Genomic DNA, 8,311 nt, shown 5'->3' with positions numbered 1-8,311 from the left:
TTGTGTCTCAATGAAAAAGGAAGTGAAATATTTGCATTAACCCCTAAGTAAATTTACTAAGGAGAAAGAAATCTTGATTTTATTCTATCAAATCAAAGGTCTTCCTTGAATAAAAGTGATCAAGGTTCAAATCCATTAGATCACATGGTAAAGAATTTAACAGAAAGAAATTTAATCACCTTGTTTACAAATGCTCGTACTGTAATAGACTTAGCCACCTAGTGCCATTATTTTTTGATAAATTAAGAAGATATGAAGGTAGTAACTCTGGACCTCTTAGAACTACTAACATATCAGGACCTAATAAAATTTGGGTACCAAAGATAAAAACCTAGTATTCTTTATGTTAGTGTAAATCTTAGAGGTCAAATAGTTTTGGTACTTGTATCAAATTGTTTATTAATAAAATACATTTCTTTGTTATGTTTGTTTTTTCAAAATAATAAATTTCATATAATAGCTAACATGTTTAATGAAACATTAAGTGAGACTTAATCATGATATCCCATTAAACATAATGGCATTATTCTTAAAGTGTCTATAGTAAAACTTTATTATGAAGTTTGATAACATTAAAGTATTAAGACTATTATGTGGATAGGCAGATGATCACATCTCATGGATCATGGATAAAGAGTTATCAAGTATTCACATAGGTATGAATATTATTAGTAATATTTATATTCGATTAAATTAGCATGAGAAGACTACATAGAATATTATGCAAGTGTCATAAGTTATTAACATGATGATAGTGGTGTATAACATCGTTCAACCTGAAATCACAATGGACATTAGATATGGAGTCGAGTACTTTATTGCTGATCAAATATTATTCGTAACTGGATGACCATAAAGATAATTTATTGGTATTCCAAAAATCATGTTGAGGTACAAGAGTGACCTAAATGGGATTTGTCAATCTTACATAATAGGATAAATGTTTAAGGACCCAATGTTGAACTCGACAAGGGTGAACCATTCTACGCCTTATGTTTAATATGGACATGAGGGAAAAAGTGTAATTGCACACACAAGTATTATCACCCAAAAAAAATTCAGATCACATGACATTTTCCTGACTTGGGTAGCAAGGATATATTCTTATATACCACTCACTGTTTATTGTTTGATTTAGACTAATAGCCAATATCGCGAAACCAATAGGGTCACACACATAATGACTAATTGATAAGAGATATAATGTAAGTGAAATAAGGAACATTGTAAGGTACAATGTACTTAAGTGGAATGCGGAATACAGTAAGGTATTATGCACTTAAGTGAAATACAATACAATACGGTGCACTTAAGTGGACTTTTTCAATTTACAACTCACACAAGCGGTTCTATAAATAGAACTTTATGTGCCAAAGCTTACACACTTGATAAAATTCGATTTTGAACCCTAGCCATATTCTCTCTCTCTCTCTCTCTCTCTCTCTCTCTCTCTCTCTCTCTCTCTCTCTCTCTCTCTCTCTCTCTCATATCTATATATATATATATATATATATATATATATATATATATATATATATATATATATATATATATATATATATATATATCACACACACTCTCAAAGTCTTCAATCATATTGGCTATCACTGAGATTGAAGGCACTATATTTATGTTGACTGAGTAGAGGTGTTGCTCTTTGTTTAACGCTTGTGATTATTCATCTGATTCTGCATCAAAGGTGTTAATCACCACAGAAGGTAATTGTTTATATCACTAATCATGATCATTCAAAAGGATCGACTTAAGGTAAATTTTTGTTTTCCACTGCATTTATATCACAATTTCTATTCAGTGGTAACATAGCCACTTACGAAACCATGTATCAAATAGTTGTTTATTTTCTGTACTTTTTCTCTTAATTCGATTAAAACACATAATGAATTAAATAACAATAAGAAATTAAATATTGGCATCATATTTGTATAATTTGGATGATCTGTTGTTTACTATTCTTTGGAATCTGACATCTGTATGATGAAGCAAGGATACTTTGATCATCCATAATTGATACAAATATGATATATATATATATATATATATATATATATATATATATATATATATATATATATATATATATATATATATTACTTCGGAACCTGGCGTTTATATGGCGAAGGAATGACATTTTGACCAGCCGAATTGAATAATTTATTATTACATTTTTTATGGTATGAATGTGTTGCATTAGAGTTTATGACGGCGGAAGAGTTGTAGGGTAAAAATTTATACGATTAGGGTTTATGACGGTGCAATAGCCGTGCCTTGGGGTTTCATAAAGCATTAAGTGTTGATGTGAAAAACAACGATGATTCCAAGTTAATTTTTCATTAAAAGAATTTAATTTACTCTACATAGCGTGATCAATCTCCTAAATTCAATTTAAAATATTTAATTTATAGAATTTAATAATGATAAAAATAAATGTGTTTATTCTTGTTGCCATGTGGTGAGCGTTTAATGTGGAACCTTGTTTTACAGATAATATGATTTAACAAGAAAATCAACTTTTGATGATGACAATTATTGTCTAATGATGAAGGTAATGAATTTAATTTCGATATTCATGCCCATACTCTCTTCATTGATCCCTCTTTAGGAAATCCTTCTCCCTTCAATGTCGGTCAGTCTCGTTCACCCAAATAGTATATTTATTCACTACACCATGAATCATGTGTTTTTCTCAAGGAAAAGTAACTATAGCACCATCCAAATATCAAACATCTCTGCAATTTGGTTTTTGGAAAACCTAGTTGTGAAAAATTGGGTAGATGTCGTACTTCACCATATGCTAGACAGGAAAAGGAAAAATATTACCTTACCGTATGACAAACTAATCACCAAAATTATAACCTACACCGGTTATTAGTTTTGATAAGAAGAACCATATTTTGTTCACACAAAAATAGGGTAGACAATTATAAGCAAAACAAAATTTTCTGTTCAAGAAAGGGAACTTGTCCCACTACCAGTAAGAAGAGCAAGACAATGAAGAAACAATGACCTTTCTCCATCTTCCTCAAACACGCTCAATGACATCCAGGATGAGCAAAAGGCAATGACTTCAAAGATTGACAAACTCATCGGAAGATTGGACAAAATAAACCTCATCTCTGAGATGGTTTCAACTGAGGATGGTGATGTTGAAATAAACTTAGTGTTTCTTAGCTACCTATGTTGCTTACTTCTCTTTATTTTTCTTATTTCCCTTCTTGTACTTCAAGTTCTCAGCTTTATTGAATAAAATAATATTTTCCTTCTTCTAAATGTTTCATGTGTCCATGTTTATATATTTACTTATCGCAATGCATATTTACCTAGATTTTTGATTTCGTAAAAGGAGGAGAAGTATTCTCGTAGGGGGAGTAGAATATACTCTCTATTTAACACATAGGTAAGTTTAATTACTCCAAACACATATATGTTATTTTCTTTTACCACCTCCCCTGAGAGATGAGTTGTCATCATCAAAAAGGGGGAGAATGTGGAATCTTATTTTGCAGGTAATATGCTTAACAAGAAAATCAATTTTGTTGATGACATCTATTGTCTAAAGATGATAACTGATGATAAGTTAAGCATAATCAGTTAAGTGGTTAAAGAAGAAAAACTAAGTATTAAGGTTTTGATGGACTTGACTATCAAATGATGGCAATTAAATGGAATCTAACTCAAAGCCTCATCTCAAGAGAACTCAAGCAAGTGTACACAAGAAAGGAACGTCTGATAAGTCTTGAAGGTTGTGAAAGACCTACCTTAGTTAAACTGAGTGAATACCTTGTAAAGCATAAGTATATTCTCGTAAAATTACATGGATAAAGCACACACACGCACATACATAAACTTGTTTTCAGACTTATTTTTATCAAGAAAACATTTGTAAAAATGCCTTGAAGTTGTGCCATATGAGTTAGGACCTGTCTAAATAGTTTGGGGAAAAGTTTTGTCTTTGCCAACCGACTGACACATTAACCTAATCAATTGGCTAAGTTCAAAATTGATTCCTTAGCGATTAAGAGATCACCTTAATGATGTGCAACGAATAAATATCTTTTGTTTATTTTTTAAACTTTATAATCGATTATTTTTTAGTCATCTAATAGATTGGCATTAGGTGTTAATAATTTGACAAGCATTAAAAATAATTAAAATCAACTCTTTTTTTGAGTCAACCTCTAGCCTATAAATAGAGGTTTCTTCCCTCATTTCATCCATAAATGAAATTCATTTTGTACCTCTCTCTCTCTCTCTCTCTCTCTCTCTCTCTCTCTCTCTCTCTCTCTCTATATATATATATATATATATATATATATATATATATATATATATATATATATATATATATATATATATATATATATATATATATATATATATATATATATATATATATATATATATATATATAAGGGTAGAATTTTAAAATTCACCAAGGGAATTTTATTTATACATTGGTTTAATATTATCCATTTAAGGATTATTTATTTGTGTTAAAAGTTAAACTTGTGAAAGATTTGGTTTGGGGATTGTGTGATCAAACTCGTGTTTAGGTTCAAAGGCTCAGCTCGTGATAAAAGCTTTCAACAGGTTCTTGGTTAGCCAGTGGTAAAACCAAGGTTAGGTTAAAGCTTATTCCAGTATTATAAGCTTGATAAGGTTTGAGATTAGTCGGGTATTAAAATCTCTCAGGTTATTGGTTATCCCGTGGTAAAACCAAGGTTTAAGGTTCGTGAGCTCAACCCGTGTTAAAAGCTTGCAAAGATTTTTTAGAAGCTTGAAGACTAACCACTCCAAGATTATTTTATTTTGTTTTGGTATTTTTAAATAAGACTTGTGTGTCATGCATTTCTCTGTACTCTCTTTATGTAACTTATTTTCTCATCTCACCCCATCGTATATAAAATGTGTATTCTTTGATATAATGTAACGTAAGGAAGAAATGAAGAAGACAAGATCAAATCAGGACAATCATGGAGCATGGGGAAGCATATATTATTATTAGGTTTATCTTATGTTCTCTCATTGGCTTGATGAAACAGTTGCGCTAGGAATAACTGTATCATTTTTATATGTATATTGATGCATGTGAATGTATGTTAATACATATTAGAGACGATTTATATGATAAATAAGCCAGTGACATCAAACTAATTACAAATTCTCTCAAAATAAATATTAAGCTTGTGATTTCCAAATTTTAGCATTCATCAAGACTAGTATCAGATAATGTAGGTTTTGCCTAACGCGAGGTGCATATTCTATATTCCTAAGGTGTGATGGAATAAATATAATATCTAATTGCTAAAACATTGAGTCTAACTTAACTAAACTAATTATAATAAGATTATATATGTTTAAAAGCAAGAGTTTGGAACAATCCATGTGATTGATTAGAATAAGGAGTTATTCACCCAATTGAAATATTCGAGTGCTATATTAGATATAGTTGGAAGGAGTTCCTACCTAAATAACTGAGTTTTGTGTATTCAGCCTAACACTGACTTAAAACAGAGTTAAATATGGATATCGATCCACTATGAAATCTTCCAATGAGATTTTATGAATCAAATGTTGAGGGTCATTTGGTTTGAGTAAAATACTGGGAGCATATTTAATTAAAGACCTAATTGAATATGTTTTTAAAGATAATTATATCTTCATTTTTTATATATGTAGATTATCATGTTAAGAAACACTTCAAACAACATGTTGCTATCAATCCTTGAAAATAAAATATTGTTTGGGACAAATTTTCTAGATTGGCATTGAAACTTGAGGATTATCCCCAAAAATGAGAAATTGTTATATATCTTAGAGACAGTTGTTCCTGACGATGACCCTCTTAGTTTTACTCCTAAGGCTTAAAAATATGCTTATAAGAAGCATGTCGGTGATGCCAATGAAACTTCCTACCTCATGTTGGCTACCATTAACTCTGAATTGCAAAAGCAACATAAAAACATGGCAACATTCAATATGATCGAACACCTAAAGATGCTCTATCAAGAGCAGGTTAGGCATGAGAGGTTTGAAGTTTCCAAATCTATTTTCAAGGAAAGCTAACTGAGGGAACCCTTGTAGTTTCCCATGTACTCAAGATGATTAAATATGTGAAGAACCTTGAAAGGTTGGGTTTTCCCCTTATAAAAGATCTTACGACTGATTTAACCCTGCACTCATTGGCCTCAATTAGTTTGTCCTTAATCTTAATATGAACTATATGGAAAAAAAAACTCTTTTAGAGTTGATAGGCATGTTGAGAACTACTTAGCATAATCTAAAATCAAAAGGAAAGGCCACTCTCATGGTCAATAATGGAAAGAAGCAGAAGAAAAGGCCGAACAAGCATGGTAGTAAAGGGAAAGACAAGGAAAATTTTGGCCCAAACCTACTGCTCATGCTTTGAAGACTATCAGAGGTATAGTTAAGGATGGCACTTGGTTCTACTACTGTAAGACCGAACACTAGAAGAGAAACTTCCCAAAGTACTTGGAAGAATGAAGTATAGACTTCAATTTTAGGTATTTTGTTTTAAAAATAAATATATCCACTTGTGCATCATGGGTATTGGGTACTAGACGTGGTTCTCACATTTGTACTAATGTGCATGGGGCTAAAAAGAAGTACAAAATTGGAAAAAGGTGAAGTTAATTTATGAGTTGAACTGTATCACCTTCAATGATCACAAGCACTTTAAGACCATATTTAGTGACAATCTTCACTCAATTTCACCATAATTACCATGTACAAGTATTTGAACTGATGACAAATTTTATAAATTCCAAATCCTCTTTGTAGAATATTTCTTATTTTTCTTTGATGGAAATCACTCGCTAGAAATCCAAAAACCTGATTATCTGTCTTGAGAATATCCAAGAAAAGGTCATTAGTACCTCTAATGAATACCTCACAACAAAAACTCACACTCTCTCCTAGAGTTGAGCAACACTCATACTTGCCAATGATGTTTAGTGTTTTTGGTAGAAGATGAAGTTTCTCAAAATCTCACACAAAATAAAGTTTCTCACTCAAGAGATTGACTCTAAAAAACAAATTCTTCAAGATGTCTCTTAGAGATAATTGATTGTATAAATGATGAACGACAAAATTCAACAAATATTATGTGTGTGTGTGTGTGTGTGTGTGTGTGTGCGTGTGCGTGTGTGTGTGTGTGTGTGTGTGTGTGTGTGTGTGTGTGTGAGAGAGAGAGAGAGAGAGAGAGAGAGAGAGAAAGAGATTATATATGTGTTAGAGATGAAGCACAAAAACAATTAAAAATGGACATTTGATTTGATTTTGAGACTTTACCTTCTGACATCATTATTATGACGTCACTCTTGGTACAAATATCTTCACCTTTTGGACTTTATGACTATGTTGGCTCCTTCTCAGTGGGAAAGGTTTTGGGCGAGACTGGTTAGAAATCGGATTTAATTTTGAAAGTCAATCAAAAACAATTTTTTTAAGAATCACTTCCTATTATAATATGTATTGTGGTTACTTACCATAAAACCCATGATTATGCTTGAATCAATGGCATCACAAGACTTGTAGCATTGACATGCATTCTTTGGTATTGCAAGTTCCAATAATGACATTTAAATAGATCCAACATGTTTAATGATATTTTGAAATTTCTATCTCTCTATTGACTTTTCTAACCCAAAAGTACTTGTTTAGGGATAAAGAGTGATTGAAATTTCTACCTCTGTAAGGACATCATGGGCGAGAGACTTAAACGACACCAACCATGAGTCTTCTGATGATGATGCATTGGTTTGTATCTTGATTTTTGATCTACTTCTTACCATGATATGGTATCCTGCTTATCTTTCCCGATTTTAGTCTTCTTAGAAATAGGATGAATTTGACATCAGTGTGGCAAAGAAGAAGCTCGAGTTCCTCTACCACCTTCTTTGCATGTTGGCGCTTGGGCTACTGAGGCCACCACCGTGCCCCTTAAGGCTACGATAGAACCGGGTGAGGCCTCTTCCAGACTAAAGATAGTAAGGCCTAGAGGTGTAACAATCCTCAAATAAGAGGGTACTAAAGAGAGTGAGACGCCACTTTGACACAAAAGAAAACAATGCGACCATACCTTTGGGCAACCTCAAACAAAGAATGATATTGCTACTCCGCCGCCTCGTCTTGTAGAAGAATGGGTACCTCCTACTTATTCTCTTTATTCCTATTTTTGGCTAATGCTAACTTAGTCTGTTTGGCAGCCTGTCGGCACTACTTCAGAAAACCAGTTGATCTAGACAAAACTGTCGAAGACTCCGACCTCCAA

The sequence above is a fragment of the Lathyrus oleraceus genome, chromosome 5 (assembly GCF_024323335.1).
Source record: "Lathyrus oleraceus cultivar Zhongwan6 chromosome 5, CAAS_Psat_ZW6_1.0, whole genome shotgun sequence".
NCBI lineage: Eukaryota > Viridiplantae > Streptophyta > Magnoliopsida > Fabales > Fabaceae > Lathyrus > Lathyrus oleraceus.
The sequence above is the reverse complement of the archived record's forward strand: the minus strand, read 5'-3'. Positions refer to the sequence as shown.